This window comes from Eptatretus burgeri, chromosome 8 (assembly GCF_056783735.1).
Source record: "Eptatretus burgeri isolate ZD-2024b chromosome 8, Ebu_testis_v1, whole genome shotgun sequence".
NCBI classification, from domain to species: domain Eukaryota; kingdom Metazoa; phylum Chordata; class Myxini; order Myxiniformes; family Myxinidae; genus Eptatretus; species Eptatretus burgeri.
Genome location: NC_140968.1, coordinates 21,753,947 through 21,773,334, shown reverse-complemented (window position 1 = coordinate 21,773,334; position 19,388 = coordinate 21,753,947). Strand labels below are relative to the sequence as shown.

At 43.6% G+C, this 19,388-nt stretch overlaps 1 long non-coding RNA gene across 1 annotated transcript in view; it reads right to left on the bottom strand.

Moving 5' to 3' along the window:
* Positions 1 to 1,468: 1,468 nt before the first annotated feature.
* The window catches only part of LOC147021278 (uncharacterized), an 18,195-nt gene continuing 275 nt past the window's right edge, over positions 1,469 to 19,388 (bottom strand). Inside the window, exons 1-4 of the long non-coding RNA XR_015060739.1 lie at positions 19,347 to 19,388; positions 10,587 to 10,663; positions 6,427 to 6,485; positions 1,469 to 5,603 (exon numbers count right to left, since the gene is read on the bottom strand). The exon at positions 19,347 to 19,388 is cut by the window's right edge and continues 275 nt beyond it. This is a non-coding gene — a long non-coding RNA (uncharacterized LOC147021278). The remainder of the gene's footprint in view (positions 5,604 to 6,426; positions 6,486 to 10,586; positions 10,664 to 19,346) is intronic.

Genomic DNA, 19,388 nt, shown 5'->3' with positions numbered 1-19,388 from the left:
AAAAAAAGGGTCTAAATAGAGACCGAAGGGGAAAGGAAGAGGAGTTCATAAAATGTGATGGATGCTCAATGGGGGCAATGTCAACAAGAGGGGAAACAGAGGGTTCTCACTGTTGCAGGAAGCGTGAGGAAATCGCCCACTTGAGGATAGTTATTACTCGGTTGAAGGAACGGAAAGATAATTTGCAGGAAGTTGCAGAATGTGAAAAATTTGAAGATAATAGTTGGTTTTGGTTGTCGAGTGAGGTTGCTGAGGATATTGGAAGTGGTGACGGTGTAGACAATAGTGGTGCAGCAAGTGTCGGGAGTAGTGAAGGTACTGCAATATAAATTGATAGAAATGAGGTCTGGGAGACAGTTTTTGTGGGTGATGAGATGATTAAATATTGTTTCGGATTTCAGAATCGGATCTGACGAATGCATCCCAATCATTCAGGTTCTCAGACAGTTATTTCCCTAAATGCATGTTCAGGATAGACCCCTCCCCATGTCTGGTGAGATTCTAACTTTGATGAGTTGGAGAATGGTATTGAATAGATTCCCTTTCTATTGAGATGGCCTTTTTCTCTTTACGACACATTCATCCACGTGAGATAGCCGTTACCCAACGGAGGCTCATCTATCCCATTTCCATCAGGACACATTGGCTTGGAGGTGGACGATCTATTTACACCTTGGACTTTCAAGATATTTGATTATCACACCGCGGGCTTTTCCTGAGCGGTTATTCTGACTGTCAAATACAGCTGTGGATCATTTACCTCACCCACCTATCTTTCATTGACGTTCACCTTTGTCCATCGAAAATCGACACCCACCTCTTTCAACGACGTTGACGTCCACCTTTTTCCATCGACGTTTGACGCCCCGTTTGGTAGCTCTATCGATGTTGGCTGGCTCTTGTTCGTGTCGGGCTGAATGAGGAAGGAATGATCGCGAGGTTGATGGTTGGTCAAATGCAACGATGTGCCAAGAGGCAAGGTGGATTTGGCTGACGTCAGCTTGAGGCTCCACCCAGACTGGTCGCCTGTAAAAAGGACGGGAGGACCGTTTTTCCTGAGAGCTTGGTGAAAGCTGGTTACAACTCCTCACAGTGCCTCAGCACCTTACAGCTCTGACCACTGATGACAGTTGGTGAGCTGGTGACAGCCTTACAGTCCTGACCACTGGTGACAGTGGGCGAGCTGCTCCTGACGGTGGGTGACGGCTCAACCGTTCCTGCTGGTTCTGCTCTTGGCGTACCTGGTTCCTGGGGGTGAGGACGTGATGTCAATTGGTGTTCGAGCCTGTTTGCGATTGGGTGTACGGAGAGGCAGGGCGCTGGCAACGGACCAAGGCACGCTCACACATTTCAGGACATTTTATTTGACGCACGACGACTTCAACCTTGGTAAGCCGAGACCGGATTTCTTTCCCCCCTGAATGATCTGCTGGGTACCCTCGTCTCATGTATAATCAAAAGTAAGGCATCGTGATAAGCATCTGCTCTTTTTCTGTTTTTCTATCAATTCCCAATTAATTATTTATTTCCTTGAGAATATTTTGATTTGAATTTACCTATTTTCACCACAAAGAAATAAAAACTTCTTCAGTTATTTATTTCTTCCTCATTAATAAATTTCTTGTTGATGTTTCAACCTGCCCGTACTTGTCCTTTCCATCCAATGATCCAGCAATGTCCAAACCTCGATAGAGTGGGAGGTAATTACCAAACTAATTGGAACTCGTGGTTAACTTCTGTCCAGGTGGACACTGGAACTTGTGGTTAATTGATTGGTGTTCATGGTTGAAAAGCAACCCACTGCACCAAGAAATAAATTTTAAGCGGTGGCCCCAGGTCCGGCTCTTCCGAGGAGAAACGGGGATTAACACCCTCATCATACACTCGGTACCCGTGGCCGTAACAATATGTAGATTCTTCATCCTGCAGGAAGGATCGTGGACAGAGAATTCTGTGCAGTTTTGAAACAGCAGGAGTTAGGGACATTGAATCAGGTCATGGAAGGGGAAATGACAATGTATCAAGTCATGGTTGGAAGAAGTTGGTTGTGGTTCATTGAGGAGCAAATGATTTGAGGTGAGTTTTCTCACTGGTTTTGAAAAATAGATGCAGGATATTGGGTAAGCGGTAAAAAGCAAAGGGTTAGGTTGTGAGGTCATGTTTTCTGGGATTCTCCCAAGATTAGGAAATGATATAGAAATTATGAACAAAGCGATAGATGTCAACCAATGGCTGTAAGAATGGTGAAGGGAGTGAAAGAAGCCTTTTCTTCACTTTCTTCACTTCTTTTACATGAAAGAAGCAGTGGGAATCTTTCAGGGACAAAGGGAGGGTTTCCAGAATGATGGCCGTATGTTAAATAGAAAGGGGGCAGCAAGGTTTGCAGGAGGAATTTAGGAAGTAATTCAGGCTTATTTAGGTCAGCGGAGGGTGGGGAAGCTGTGAAGGAAGGAACTGATGTAATTCTGATGAGTAAGGTCAGGCAAGAACATAGAATTTCAGGAAGGGAAAAGTGAAACGTTCTGTACCAATGCCAGGAGTTTAAATAATAAGACGGAAGAGCTCAAAGCCAAACTAAGTCGTGAGGAGTACGACAAAGTTGCAATAAGTGAGACATGATTCATGGAGGAGAGTAACTGGAGGACAGCATTGGAAGGCTACAAGGTGTGGAGGTGTGATGGGAAGGAGAGAATCGGAGGAGGAGTAGCAATCTGGGTAAAGTACAGCATTGCATCAAGAGAAAGGGATAACAATAAAGAGGGAAATAATGTGGAGGATTCTGCATGGGTCAAGATTCGAGATTGTCTGAACAGAAAGATACTGGGAGGATGCTTTTATAGGGCTCATCATGTGAAGGAAGAGGAGGAAGGAAGAGTACATGAGGAATTCAAAAGGGCATGTGGTGGGGGAAGATAATTGAGTATGGGGGATTTTAACTTGCCAGGGATGGATTGGGTCCAGGAACAGGGAAAGGGCAGAGCAGATGATGATTTCCAAGATTTAGTCCAAGATTGATTTTTAACCCAGTTTGTAAACAAGCCCACAAGGGGGAATGCAATGTTAGACCTCCTTTTAAGTAACAATCCCAATATGGTGGAGGAGGTGGAGGTCGGGGAGCATTTTGGAGCAAGTGAACATAACATTGTGTGTGCAAAGATTCTGTTAACGGATAGAGTTAAGGATCGTAGGGTAAGGCTATTAGATTTTAGGAAGGCAAACTTTGAGGGTATGAGGAGAGAATTTGGTGATGTCGATTGGGATACAATAATAACAGGACAATTAGCATCAGAGAAATGGGAAGCCTTTAAGGATCAAATGTGTAGAGTGCAGAGTAAGTACATTCCAATGAGGTATAAAACTCGAAACAGAAAGAGACCAGAGTGGTTGAGCAGTGAGATAAGGAACACTATTAAGGAGAAGCAGCAGGCATTTCTGAGGTTTACAAGAACAGGACTGGAGTTAGATTTATTTCACTCTCGGAGTAAACAGAGGCAAGTTGAGAAAATAACTCAGCAAGCCAAAAGACAGGACGAGGACATGGCTGAGAATATTAAACATAATAGCAGGTTCAGATTCGGACGAGTGTGGGCCCAATGAGGAATGGCCCTGGGAGAGTGGTTCATGAGGAAAGTGAGATGGCAGGCTGAATATACAGGTTTTTTTGCTTCAACTTTGACACAAGAACAGTCAAGAGAATTGCCAATAGCTGAGATAATCTATCAAGAAGGTGAGAAAGGGCTTTTTCCAGAAGATCCAGGTTGGAGTGGAGGAAGTAAACGAACAGCTCGGAAATCTAAGAGTTGATAAGGCTCCGGGCCAGATAATATGCACCGAGAGTATTGAGGGAGGTGGCTGAGTATGCAAGCGAGATATTAACAGATATTTTCAAGAGCTCACTGGAGTCAGGACAGGTACCGGAGGATTGGAAAGTAGCAAATGTAACACCATAATTTAAGAAAGGATATAGAGAAGAATTGGGAAACTATACACCTGCTAATTTGACTTCAGTTGTGGGGAAGGTGATGGAGACATTAACTAGGGACCAGATGAGGAACAATTTAAATAAATACAAACTAATTAAACGGAGTCAGCATGGGTTTTCCAAAGGTTGTTCCTGTCGAACAAATATTTTAGAGTTCTGTGACCTCGTGTTTGATTGGATGGATGATGGAAAGGCAGTGGACATAGAAAATCTCGACGTTAAGAAGGCATATGATAAAGTACCACATTGCAGGTTGTTAGTCAAAGTGAGAGCTTGTGGAGTGGCTGGTCAGGTCACTGATTGGATTGCAAGCTGGGTTAGTGGGAGGAAGCAAACAGTGTCTGTGAGTGGGAGGATGTCTTGCTGGGAGGATGCAAGTAGCAGGGTACCTCAGGGATCAGTACTCGGACCATTACGATTCATTATTTACATCAACGATTTGGATAATGGGGTAAAGAGTAAGCTTTCCAAATTTGCAGATTATATAAGGCTTGGAGGTGAGGTAGATTGCAGAGAGGGTGCGATCAGATACAGGAAAGTATTGATACTTGCATCGATTGCACAAAAGATTGCAGATGGAATTTAACCTGGGCAAGTGTAAGGTGTTGGAGAGAGGAAATAACAACGAAAATAGAGATGACAGAATGCAAGGGTAATTTTGGAGTGTGTCACACAGAAGGATCTGGGGGTGGTAATAGATAGGGGAGGTAAGCAGGCAGCATAGTGCCAGGCAGTTATCGGTAAAGCGAACAGGGTTTTAGGCTGTATTCGGAGGGTGACCAAATATAAATCAAAAGAGGTGGTGTTAACATTGCATAGGAATTTAGTGAGGGCCACATTTAGAATATTGTGTGCAGTTTTGGTCACCATAGTTCCGGAAGGCCGTAGATGCCATAGAGAGGTTTCAGCTCATGGCTACAAGATAGATTCCGGGCCGAGCTAGACTCAACTATGAGGACCGGCTGAAGGAGACAGGGCTTTATTCACGAGAAAGGAGGTAGTTACGAGGAGATATAATAGAGATGTTTAAGATAATGAAAGGTACAGAAAGAATACATGCAGATGAATTATTCAACAGAGGAGACAGTGATCGGACCAGGGGCCACAGCTTGAGAGGAAAGAAGAGGAGAGTAAAGACAGTAGCAAGGCAGGGGGCTTTCACTCAGAGTAGTTAATGCATGGAATGGCCTCTGGAAAATTAGTGGCAGCAGAAAAAGAAGAAAAGTTTAAATTACAATTAGAAAGGTACCTGGAAGTTATGGAGATAGAGGGGTATGGGAATGTTGATAAGACCTTTGGGTAGTTTGAGCATTGATGGGTGATTGTGCACATGTGTACAGAGTGCTGTTGTTGGGGGGTCTTGTCAAGGGGGGTTGTGTGGTTGATGATGTGTGTTTTTAACCAAGCCCATGCCACCTCCCATGAGGGAAGAAAAGGGGGAAAAAAATAAACAATACAAAAACTACAAAAAACAAAGAAACAAACAAAAAAAATTATTTCATGAATTAAAAACATTTTTTTGCATTTTCTTCCTTGGATCTTGTGTGGTTGGGTTGGTGTGGTGTTCGTGCAGGCATGATGGGCTGAATGGCCTCTACCTGTGTTGGATTTCGTTGTTCATCTGCAGAAGAAGAAAATTCAAATCAAATCAAATTTCAGTTCAATTCAAGAGACACAAAACAAGTCGTCCAAGGACTTAAATATTTCAGTTCCATTAAAGTAAAATACAATGAAATAGTAAAAAAGATCCAAAAACAAGAGTGCTGCAAATAAGAATCACACAAAATAAAACATGAAATAATTTATGACTGGAACAGTTACATTCAAAGTACACTGCCCCCATGACAAGTAAATAAACAAAATATATCCTCCAGCGCACAACATTGCCGGTGTGACTTTGGCAATGCCACCGTGCAGCACATGGAAGTGGATTTGGGAGGGAGTGGTGCACAATAATCGATTAATTGCATCAATAAAATAATAAATAAATATTTATCATAAAATGATCAATTTCTTCATCAATTGTCGAATTGGCATACTAAAACCATCACTGTTTTACCCAAAAGTGTAATTTTTGAAAATAAAGTAATCAAAAAAAAATGAATAATTAATTGATTAATCAATCAATAAAAAATACCCTTTCTTGCCAAATCGCTTGGTCACTGTCATGTCCAAATATCAGCTTGCTCGCTCAAAAGGTGCCTGAGAAGTTGCCCGGATGAGAAGTAAAATAAGTAAGGAATTAATTAATAGATAAAAATTAAGTAAATAATCAATGAATTGATTAATAAATAAATAAGTTAAATACCCTTTATACGCAAACAACTTGTTCACTATTGTCCCCAAATTTCAGCTTGCTGGCTTCAAGGATGGCTGAGATAATCACGCGGACAAACAAACAAGAAAACAAACAAACAAACAAACGGAGTGAAATCTGAGTTCACCCTTTCAGAGCATGTCATCACGAGTGCCGACAGCGCCCAGCAATGGCGACCTGCAGCGCCTGGAAATGGAATAGGGAGGGGCGGTGTACAACAATAAGTAAATCATTAAAATTACACAACAGTCCACAATTAAGCATTTAATAGTGGAATCTTGAAAGGAACAGGAGATTGTTTGTATCTCTGAGTTCTTATTTGAGCCGGGTGTAGTTATTGGTAGTTTCTGAGCCTGCAACTGAACATAACAAGTCGAGATTGGGGCAAAAGATGGCAATACCACTCAGGAGTGAGCAAGGATTTAGCAAAGCAGATTGTAATTAAGTTTAGCCTGTCAGAAGGTGAGACAGCATTAAAATGTTCAAAAGTTCATCTCAGGGAAAGATGTTCAGAAAAGCAATCATGCGTTGTGCTCTCTTCTAAATGTGTTAAATACATTGGGCTTGAGCAACAGTAATGCTCTTAGACCACACAGGTGCTCCAACTTCAAGCCTTGGATGAACACACATTTTATAGATCAAAAGAAAATCATGAGCCTCAACTTCAATTTTCTTCTCAAAATATTAAGTTGCCATGAGACATTACGAACAAGACGATGAACCTGTTGATCCCATTGAAGATTATTCTGGATGATAATGCCAAGCAGTTTGAGAGAGGAGACAATTTCTCGTGGGGCATGATCAATCTCCAATTGAATCCGAGGTGGAGAATGATGAAGAAATGAAATCTACATACATTTACACTTAGTTCGATTAGGTTCATATCATTATCATGACACCCATCGGAAAGAGAATAACTATGAGACTGTAAATGTGAACTGCATGACTTAGATACAACATCGATAAAGCTAAAATCAACGCATATCCAGTGATGAGATGAAGTGATCACTGCATCATTCACCATTGTCATTTTGTTGCCTGCAGAACAGCACGTTAGATTAAGAGAAGTTGATGTTGATCCGTGGTCTCGAACAGTTTGTGATCGTTGTGGTAAAAAAAAAAACTATAGATTGCAGGAAAAACGCAAGAACAATAACAAGTTGGATCAGCCTTTCAACAGCAATAGTATGATTTACATGATCAAAGGCCTTCTTGAAGTCGATGGTGAACAAGTTAACAAAGCTGCCAGGCAGCCGACATGGATGCTGTCAAGTAAACTGACCAAGTTAATGCACCACTGAACTGTCTTTCCGGTTTCCAAACTGTTGGCGGTCATTGCCACGTTGTGTATCCCTCATCACCCAATCAGCACGGAATCCCCAAAGCTGAAATACTCGTGCAATTACAGGTGTGATAGAGATCGGACGTACTTGATCGCAACGCGTAACAGGTGAACTCTTTAAAACTGGGCATACTAAAGCAGTTTTCCAAATTTTAGGAAAACATCCAAATGTAAGGCAGAAATTTAAAATTTCAGAAAGTGGTTGCAACATCTCATCAGCATATTCCTTCATGAGTCTTGCAGGACAGTCATCTGGATGAATGGCTGTGGACATGTTGAGTTGACAAGTGACTGAACACCAGAATTCAGTCACTCAATGATTGTAGGAAGTGAAGATGTTGGCAAGTAAGGAGTTAATTCAGATAAATTCAGAGGAGGTAAATCTGAGCAAATTTTGGCAAAATGTGAATTGATTTCATTCACAGATTCAAAGAATGATTTGTTATTTTCAGGAAGAGAAAATGATTGCTTTTGAAGTCCAATGAAATGCCTGATTTGTTTATGAAATGTACCTGGTTCTGTTTGCTTGAGGTGTTCAATCTTTCTGGTATAAAAACTACTTTCCACGAACTTTATTGTTCATGGCACTTTATTTCGTAAACTGCGGAATGAATCATCTCCCAGTATAAAGGCAGCATCACATTGTACTGTCAACCTGCGCAAGGCATTATTGATCCATCATTACTATTGGTGTTACCAATATTCTATTCGTTACTATTGGTGTTACTATTCCATCGTTACGTTACTAATAATATAATGGTGTTACTATTGCTCCTCTCCAATCCTCCGGACCTTGCACAGACTGCAGTGAGCTATGAAAGATATCCGTTAAAATGTCGCTTACCTGCTCAGCCACCTCCATCAACACTCTCGGGTGCATATTATCTACCCCGTTCCTTTACCTCCTCTTAGATTTCCTCCATGTTACTCGACTTCCTCCACTCCAACTTGGATCTTCTGTAAAGGCCCTTCCTCGTGTCCTTAAAAGATAATCTCAGCTGTTGGCAATTCTGACTATTCTTGTGTAAATGTTGAAGCAAAATAACTGTTTAATAAGCTTGCTATCTCACGAACCACTCTCCCGCTACTATTCCTCAATGGCCCACACATGTCCTAATCCATTCTTCACCCCTTATAGACTTAAAAAAATTCCTTGCTTTAATGCTTAATATGCTTAGCCATGTCATTCTCATCCTCTCTTTTGGCTTGAGGTCGTGTTGTTTTCTTAAATTGCCTTTGCCTTCTCCAACAGTGATATAATTCCAATTCCAATCCTGTTATTTTATTCCAAATAAATGCCTTCTGCTTCTCCTTAATAGCATTCCTTATCTCACGACTCAACTTCCCTGGTCTCTTTCTGCTTCTTGTTTTACACCTCCTTGGAATGTACTTACTCTGCACAACACACATTTACTCCTGCCCCTGCAAAACTGCACAGAAATTTATGTCGATGATCCTTGGTGCAGATGAAGAATCTACATATTTAGAAGTCTCATCACCTAAAAAAACTGTCTCCCAGACCACATTCATACCAATCTCCATTGCTGTCCTCTCACCACAACCTGTACTAACTGCACGTACACCAATGCCTGTATTCAAATGTATTACACCTCAACCCATCACCAAATGCAGTCTTCATATTTTCCGATGCTGTGATCGCACAATATCATGGCACCTGTCATCTGAGAAAGAAGGCCTGATGTCCCTCCCTGTAACCCAGCCACTCCACGCCCACACCCACACCTCCACCTTCCCAAAAAGCCATCTCGGCATTACATTTTCCTGAGTTCTCTTGTTACAGCTCATTTAATTGTCCATTTGTTGATTTAATTTGTGTTACTCATTGATATTTGTTTATTTTTTTCTCTAATATGTAGTTAAGTGTGGTTAAAGTTATGTTTCGCATCAGAGTGACAAAAATATGCCATGGGAATGCATCCTTCCATTGTAACACGTCTATGGGAATATTTTTTTATGCTTTATGTTGTTTTCCTGAATGTCATAATTTGCAAGAACGCATCCATGATGTCAAATGGAAACTTTCTGCAGTACTTTTGTTGATATTTTCTGAAATAAATTGCATAATTGTTCATTTAAAACTTTGAAAAAGAAATTCATTTTTGCAATTCAATGCCTCAAAACGTCGAAATGTCCATTCTGAGTACAAGTCGAGTGTCTGCCTTCCGGGAGAAAAAGTATCGACTTATACACCGAAAAAGAGAGAAAATAATCTCTTATATTTTTGTAATTGTTCTCTCTCCTTTAATCCTGCAGCTACATCAGAAACAGCTGAGTTTACAAAAAGTAAATTTTCAGTGACATTTACAAAGGTTCAGTCTCAACGACAACTCCTGATTGAATCAAAGCGAGATGGTTATTTGGACTATCGGGAATGCCGCACATAATTCCTTCAGGATCGACAACTGACCTTCTGTGACAATGTTGAGGCCCAGCTTGTGTCACCCCTCACAGACAGAAGGCAGAGTCAGTGGAGCACGGGATTCTGGACATCATGAGCCGTTGGTTTATATGGGAACACAAAGTCTTCTTCTTCTTCTTTCGGCTGCTCCCGTATGGGGTCGCCACAGCGGATCATCCGTATGATCTGCATTGTGATTTGGCACATGTTTTACGCCAGATGCCCTTCCTGATGCAACCCTGGTCGCCTCTTACGACACAGGGATATGGTACACCTATTTTAACCGGGATGTACACCGGCCCAGTATACTGGTACTCATTTCGCCGACCTCAGAAGGATGACAGGCTGAGTCAACCCCCTGGTGTATTAATTCAGTGGCCCAACGGGGCTTGAACTCAGGACCTTTTGGATCCCAAGCCGCTGCCCTAACCACTGCGCCAACACCAGGCTTATATGGGAACACAAAGTAGGAAATGAAAATGAATGTTTAAAGTTTTCAGGGTTACCCAAGAGTGGCATCTCTTACCTCTCTCACATCTGAAGCTTTCTTGAGAACAAAGCATCAGGTAGTGATTGTGCTCATCTCCCTTTTCTTTCATTCATCTGGGAAAGACATGTCACAAGTTATGAGACGTATGATATATTGCATTCCGCTGTGTTTGTTTGACATGAGGCCATGTTTGTTTGACATGTGATCATCTGTACAGAAATGTATTTTAAAGATGTCTTGCTTAGCAAAGCCAGCACTCCACAAGCTGCTGTGAGTACAGATTTATAAACACAAAGTACTCAAGATTCATGGAACTGCAATTTCACCGAAAACGGAATCAACGTGTTCCATCCTCCACATTAAGAATATTGATCGGAATCTCGTGAATGAAAAGTATATCAATAGAGATACACAGTTCTGTGTGATATAAATAGCGACGTGAATAATGGCTGCACCTTTGGCAGGTGATTCCATTAAATACCAGAGTGGATGAATAATTTATATTCTCATCGAATTAATAAAATATAAAATAATTCATGGTTAATGTCAAAGTGTTGAAAAGCTTGACATTAGCCATTGAACACAGTTGCTCAGTAACACAAAGGTCACTCTTTACCCATCTGAATGAGAGGATACACCTCCACCACAACCACAATTTTTGTGGATTTGTGTTCCTCTCAAGAGTCACCTCTTTGAGGAAAAAGAAGTAGAAATCCACCAATTTGCAGAAGAGAAGCCATTTTAAGTGGAGATGCTTCAGGCAGAATGGGAAGATGAATTGGAGACCAAAGCTGTTACATTTTGGGTGATTATTTTTGGTTGCAAAAATGTAAGTTCAGTATTTCTAACAATGTCATCATGGTTGTACGAAGCTGGATGTGAAGTGTAAACTCCATGCATTAACCACTGAGTGAAAGACACTCTCCTTCATGCTGTCCTCAGTCTGTCTCCTCTCTGGTCTCCTCCCCACTCCCCAGGTATCTGCAGGGTGTATGCGGTCCACCACAACCCTCTGCTGTTCAAACTCTCAAAATCCAGAATCACTGCTCACCTTTGCTTTTCTTTTTAGGTCAGCTCTTTGAGCATGACCTAATAATATTGGTGTTGAGAGGAGAGGTGACGATCCGTCCGTCCGTCCACAATTAAGTTGAAGCGGGAGATCTGGTCATTAGTGATCCTGATAGAGGTCGATGAGATGTACACGATGGTATGACTTTCAAGGTCACTGAAGGTCAAGGTCAAGGTCACGGGGCCTTTGAAGTTGCGAAAATGACGATTTTCAAATTCTATCTCCTCCGCCATTTCTCAAGCGATCTTGAATTTGATTGTGGCATATGAATCTATGGGACAATATCTAAATTTTCATCAGGCCAGATTTTCGATATTCGCTTTCGTTTCCATGTCACGTGACTTCAAAGTTGGCAAAAAATGCGAAAATGACGATTTTCAAAATCTATCTCCTACATTTCTCAAGCGATCTTGAATTTTATTGTGGCATATAAATCTCTGGGACAAAATCCAAATTTGGTCGGGCCGGATTTTCGATATTCGCTTTCGTGTCATGTGACTTCAAAGTTGGCAAAAAATGTGAAAATGACGATTTTCATGCGAAAATGACGATTGAGATTCGGGATGGAAGAGTCGTTACCCCACGGACACGAAGTGAAAAGCAGGGTAAAGCAAATGCTTCATGTCTGTCTGTCCGTCCGTCCATCTTATCCATTTGTTTATGATCGAGGAACAGACGATCTAAATCAAGTGTTATATTTTTAACATGAATCGGAACATGAATATAAAGACAAGTCTGCCGTTTTACAATATTTTGGCTCTCAATTCGTCCCAAGTCCCACATGCACAGAGGAGTGAGAAAATATTTATTCCCTGTCTGCCTGGCAATCAAACAAAATTGGAAATCATTCCAAGCAGGAAACTTCATGTTTTAAGTACGTCATCATGGACACATTCAACAGGAATGAAGAAATAAAGTAACATGTTAGATCGGGTGATGTAACATACATTATGATGTTTGTGGGGGAACTTGAAGGGATTTCATACGAAAGGTAGCATTGTGTGGAGTTGCTTGACCCATGGACGTGTCAGAGACATCTCGATGTAACTAAGTCGGAGACTTTTAGCTTTAATATTACATGTCACCACATTGGGGGGGGGGGGGGTGGTGTCATGCTAATCAGATAGGGAATCGGGATAATTTCCCCAGTATGTAATCCCCCCCTCTGTGACTTTTGTGGCGTATCCGAAGGATTGCGGGGTGAAAGGCCAGACACAAGTCAAAGCTCCCCGTTTGTTGCTCAGGGAGGCGCACACTGCACATGCGCGTGGCGGTAGCTTCACAGAACATGACAGCATCTCCCCCCAAATAAAATTTTGCACAGCATTATTCCCCCAACAACACTTGTACAACAGTGTGAGGTACAATCACAAATTCAACCGCTCCAGTGCCTTGCATGTGCGAGCAGAGTGTTGCAAGATGGATGACTGTTCTTGTGGAACACCGACAGCGGCAGCCTCAAGAGGAGATGGAGAGGAAGGAGGAGGAGCAGGCTCCACCACACCACTATCGGGCTCGGACTTAGTGGGCTCAAGCACTTGGCTCACAATCGAAACAGACATCAGGGAATCACCCTCAAAGGGCTGAATAAAGTTTGGAGGATTGGGGTCACAATGCCTCAGGCGGAGCTGGTCAATATTGTTGCGGGCCGGGGACCGGTGGCGAGAACAACCACAAGGTGGGGGAGGTGATGTCGTCTCCCACCAGACTCCGCGGAATTGTAGGCCGTCGCTCCGGATAACTCCGTGAAGCGGCGGGTCGCTTAACCGACCGTGGACGCCTATACGTCCACCACTCGCATAGGGTCTTTTTGTCTCGAACCAATTTACCCAATTAACTTCGTGGTGTCGTCTACCGGGGACCACGCCCTCGGCACGTCTTGCTCGAACCGGGTCACGCTACCGACTGCGGTAGAGTTCCAACTACAGACTACAAACTCCGGTTCGGGTGCAGTCGAGCGGAACTGCCAAAGCCGTGCCGGCTTGGATGAGCAGATTAATGGGAACAAATACTCGGCTAAAACTCAGATCCGAACCATTTGGAACTAATGAAGGAAAAGACGAAAACGAACTGAGAACATTTCGACAATAATTTATTTATAATCGACGAGGAAATTTATGTGGCACAGAAACAGGTTTATTGGGGCGTTATGCAGGGGAAAGAAAGAAGATGTAGTGCGACAATTTACAGCGACTTACAAAGCAGACATGGAGCAGACCAACGCGGAAATTATACAGGCAAGATTTACAATGATCGAAAACACGAATACAGTTTCTACTTATTAGACTGGCGCCACACACTCAGACACACACTCGGACAAAATAAACCCAGTTGAAGGCAAAGGACTTTCGCAGCCAGGGAGGGAGGTGGGCTGAGGTCGCAGTTCTTTTGAGTACCTGAGTCTCGGGGGAAAGGAATGCTCCGTGGTGCGGCACCTGCCAACGGTCGTGCAGTCAGGTCCACATCCGCCCATGTGGAGTTCGGGTCCATGGAGGAGCTCGAGTAGGCCGGGACCAGTCGTCAGGGCGAGACGTGAGCGGAGCCAAGTCACGGGAACCCCTTCGTTTTCCAACCAACTCCGGCCTCCAAGCACAGAACAGACGACCCCCAAAGAACTGAACGAACAACCCCCAAAGAACTCACGAACGAATTCTCCGACCTCCAAGCGCAGAACGAACAACCCCCAAAGAACACAAGACTGAGGATGATATCGTGGTTTATAGAACTCCCTCCGTGTGGCGGAGCCTTGGTAAAAACTGAAGTCACTGTCCGCCCTGATTGGATGGGGCTCCCATGGGTCCACCCCTTCTGGGCGGGGCCTCGGCCAGGCACCGGCGAGGCCCGCCCACTCCACGCGTGTGGACGAGTCAAGAAAGAGTTGGAGCGTTTGGAGAAGCCGAATAGGAACTGCGACAGCGAAGATTCTGTCTCAGAAAAACGAGCCTCCAGAGACAACAGGTGGACCGTGGAACGTTGTTGCAAGCGAACCGAAGGCTGCAAGCGCTCGGGTACCGTGGATCACAATAGAGGATGGGATATAAAGATTTATTATCCTAACTAAAAAAAACATCGCAACGCACCCCTTCAATTTCCCATGACACACAAGGAGGGATTCTGTGTACACATATATTTAACAGCATAACTGACTTGGGACAGCTGTATTTTGTATGCGTACGGTTCCTAGAACCATAACAATATGTTTACGTACTGTTTGTCCATTGGATAGTTCCACAACAAATAAAGAGTTGCCAATTCGATTTATAACATGACCAGTGAGACATTTCGATCCACGGCTGGGATTCAGCACAAAAACAGGATCGAACACATTGATGGCACGTGGAAATGAGGTCCTGTCATGGTACAGTGGAACTTCCCGGACTTAGCACCTCGAGGGACCGGGCCAAAAGTGCCAACTTCGAGAAGTTGCCAAGTCCGAGAAGTTGGGAGTTCCCCGCAAGAGTGCCAACAAAAAAACAATTGAACAGTGAAGTGATTTATACAATTTATATACATTTATTAACACACAAGATATACGTACAATAACTTCTATTTAAAAACCTTAGCAAGATATACAATAGTGTTTATTTAAAATTAGCAAACTACGGACACGAATCTTCATTATGACATGTAACAATAATTTTATTCGCTCTCCTGACGAATGAAAAAAGAAGACATAAAATCCGTCGGGGGGTGGGGGGGGGGGAAGAAGTCACGAATTTTTCTCGCAAATAATTGTTCATTTGTGTGATAAGCTGCACATAATCGGGCAGATTCTCTCGTAGAAAAAAGTCTCTGAGCTTGTCCGTCATTTCAATTGCTTGTGTCGTTGTTATTGTCGGGGATGGTTCGTTTTCCGCATCGTCCTCATCATCGGTCATCATTCACGGGCAGTGACTGTCATGTCTTCCAATGATCAAAGGCTTTTCAAACTCGCCTTTCATGTTGACACAAAGCATCGCAGTCAGGCGTTCCTTCGATCGTTTGCCGCCCTTGCAGTCTGTGCCACGGATGCGGTGTTTCGTCTGGCAGAGCTCGGTAAAACAGTCCACTTTCGTCAAGGATCAAAATGTCTTTTGGATCGGACAATTCAATAATTCCGGGCAATCTTTCTTTCCACTGGTCTACAGTCTCTAATTTGACAGCAGCCCCTTCACCACTCAGAACGGCACAATTTATGTTGTGGCGAGTTTTAAACTTGTCCAACCAGCCCGTCGAGGCCTTGAAGTCAGGTAATCCTTGCGATTCAGCGTAGGCAAGTGCTTTCTCCCTGTTCATCGGTCCCGAGATTGACACACTCGAAGCTCGCATCCTGCAGAACCACTCCCAAATAAAGTCATTTACAGGCTCGAAATGACAGATGTTGGCCAGTTTCTTCTTGCTCGGCTCATTCTCTTCGTTGGCTTGCATGAACTCTGCTTTTCGCTTTGGAATGTTCTGTACCGTACCTCGGGCGATGCCGTACTGTTCCACCAGACTTCCTTGTTATTGACCATCGCTGTTCTTGATTAGTTCCACCTTCTCTGCCAGGGTCATTTGCTTGAACTGTTAGTGAGGCATGTTGCCAGCTGACTGGTTCGTCAAACCCATCGCACCTTTTTATATCATTCTTTGAGTCCAAACATCAAACTTGTCGAACTGTCATTAAACCACGCCTTCGTTGTTCATTGGGCCCATCACCGTGAAAGTTTTCTTCACTGCCAAGTCCGACAAGCTGATTGGTTAATTGGGACCAGCTTTTGGGTGCCAAGTGCTGGAAACGAGAAGTGCTAAGTCCGGGAAGTTTTGTCAAGAAGAAAATGCATTAGCTTCAGTCGGGACCGGCCAAAACCCGCCAAGTCGGAGAAGTTGCCAACTCCGAGAAGTGCCAACTATGGGAAGTTCCACTGTTCCACTTCTGTTTAAACTGGTGGTCCGCAACCCTGGACGAATCATCCGGCTGAATCATGTCGATGCGTGTCTGTCGCATTCGACCAAGCATCATTTCTGCGGGTGTGCGTCCAGTGGTTGTGTGCGAATGTGTCCTATATGTAAATAACAAACGTGATAACTTGGTTTGCAGAGAAGAACCGTCATTTGCCTTTTTGAGACCATTCTTGATCACCTGGACAGCTCTTTCGGCCTGACCATCTTGGTCAGGTTTGAAGGGAGCACTGCGATAGTGCTTGACACGATTTCTTTTCAAGAAATCCTGAAACACAGCGCTGGTGAAACATGAGCCATTATCATTAACTACACAATCTGGCAAACCATGAGTGGCAAACATGGCACGTAAACTTTCAATCGTGATTTCGCTAGTACAGGATGATAAGGCAAAACATTCAATCCACTTTGAATGAGCATCGATAACAACCAAAAACATCTTCCCTAAGAATGGAAAAGCGTAATCAATGTGAATTCGAGACCATGGTTTTGAAGGCCATGACCACATGTGAAGCCGTGCCTCAGGTGAGTTCAGGGCAGTGGCCTGACACATGGAGCAATGGCGAACGTAGCTCTCCAGGTTTTCATCAATACCCGGCCACCAAACATGGCCCCTGGCAATTGACTTCATGGTTAAAATCCCTGGATGAGATTCATGTGGCTCATCACACATCTTGTTTTGACCTTTGGGCGGTACAATGACCCTACTGCCCCACAGCAGACAACCAGAATGTAAAGACAACTCATTTTTACGAGCGAGGTATGGCCTCAACTTGTTGTGGAATTCATGGGGTACAGTTGACCACATACCACTGATAACACATTGACCATAGAAGGGGTTGGGTCCACATTTGTCCATTGTTGTATTTGTTTGGAAGTGATTGGAGTATGAAGACAGTCAAACACAATGATTGCCATAAAAATTTTGCCCGGTACAGGTACATTACCCATGTTAACTGGTTCGTGTGATCTACTCAAAGCATTAGCACAGAAATTCTCACTGCCAGGATGATACCTTATGGAATAGTCATGGGCTGCTAACATCTCAGCACAATGCTGAATGCATACAGAGGTCTGTGGGTTAATTCTCTTACTCTCAATGAACAGGGATTGCAATGATTTGTGGTTGGTTACAAGTTCAAATTGTCGACAGAAGAGATACTGATGCATCTTTGTTACCAAAAATACAGGCGAGAGCTTCTTTTTCAACCATGGAGAAGTTACGCTCCACTGCTGACAGTGCGTGATGCATAGGCTACAGGCCGTAGTATACAGTCATGACGTTGCTGTAAAACACAGCCAATGCCATAAGACGAGGTATCACAGTTGAGAACCAATGGTTTAGCAGTGTCGTAGTGCACCAATACTTCCGATCAACACAGCAACCGTTTTGCCTCAGCAAACGCCTTACTACACTGACTACACCATCGCCATCAACACCTTGACGAAGGAGTTTGTGGAGAGGCTCAAGGACGGTGCTCAGATTTAGAAGAAAGTTCCAGTAATAGTTCAACATACCCAGGAAAGCTTTGAGCTCGGTCGTGTTCGCAGGAGTCGGAGCATCATTGATAACTTCCGTCTTGGACGTGCTGGGCCTCATGCCATCAGCACTGACAATACGACTGAGAAATTCCACTTTGGGTAACATCAATCGACATTTGTCACGTTTCACCTGAACACCGGCTTCAACAAGTCATTTGAGAACCGCCTCAAGGTTCCACAAACGTTCAGCATCATTGCCGCCGGTGATCAAAACATCATCTTGAAACACTACAACATTCGGAATTGCTTTCAGCAGATTCTCCATATTGCGTTGAAATATAGCAGCGGTTGATTTGATTCCAAAAGGCCAGCGGTTATAAACAAACAACCCCTTGTGAGTATTACAACATGTACACTTCTTGGAATCCTCATCAAGCAACATCTGAGTATAAGCAGATTCCAAATCAAGGTGGCGAAACTTCTTTCCACCAGAAAGCAGAGCGAACAAATCATCTGCCTTGGGCAGAGGAAAATGGTCCTGTTTGGAATACCTGTTGATTGTTGTTTTGTAATCACCACAAATCCGAACACTACCATCTGACTTTAATACAGGAACAATTGGACATGCCCAATCACTGAACTCAACAGGACTGATAACACCTTCCATCTGCAGGCGGTCGAACTCTGCCTGGATCTTTGGACGCATCTTGTGAGGGACAGACCTCGCTTTACAAAATATTGGCTTCACACTGTCATCCACATCGATTTTGGCTTCAACACCTTAAAAGGTGCTGACACCACCTCCAAACCATGAGGGGTATTTGTCAAGAATGGCATTGTGATTAACATCACAAGCCATCAATTTGATCACAAGCCAATCAAGTTTGATTAATTCAAGCCAATTACGCCCAAATAATGTTGGCCTATTTTGGTGTAAGTTCGCAACTTGGCGTTCACCGGTCTGAGTTCTGGTCTCGCCGTCTCCTGGCGAAACAGCCTATCAAAAGTTTCAGAACTCATAAATGACTGGCTGGCCCGGTGTCCAGCTCCATCTCCACGGTAATGTCATTCGCCATGACACCCACCACGATGGGTTTGCTTCTATCCGACATAATGAGCAAATCATGCTGCTTTGAAGCAGGAGGTATTGCTTCACCACCGGTCACTGGCGTGGCCAAACCGATCATGTGGCGATTCGTACAGTGTTGGGACGTCTGGCAACACATCTTGCATAGATGGCCAAGTTTCCCGCAGGTATGAGGAGCAGTGTTTGAAACGACACAGGTGGGGTGAGTGCCTACCCCCACAACGCCAACACGCTTTACCTGTTGGAGAACCCGACGATCCACTGCTCTGCTTTGGCACAG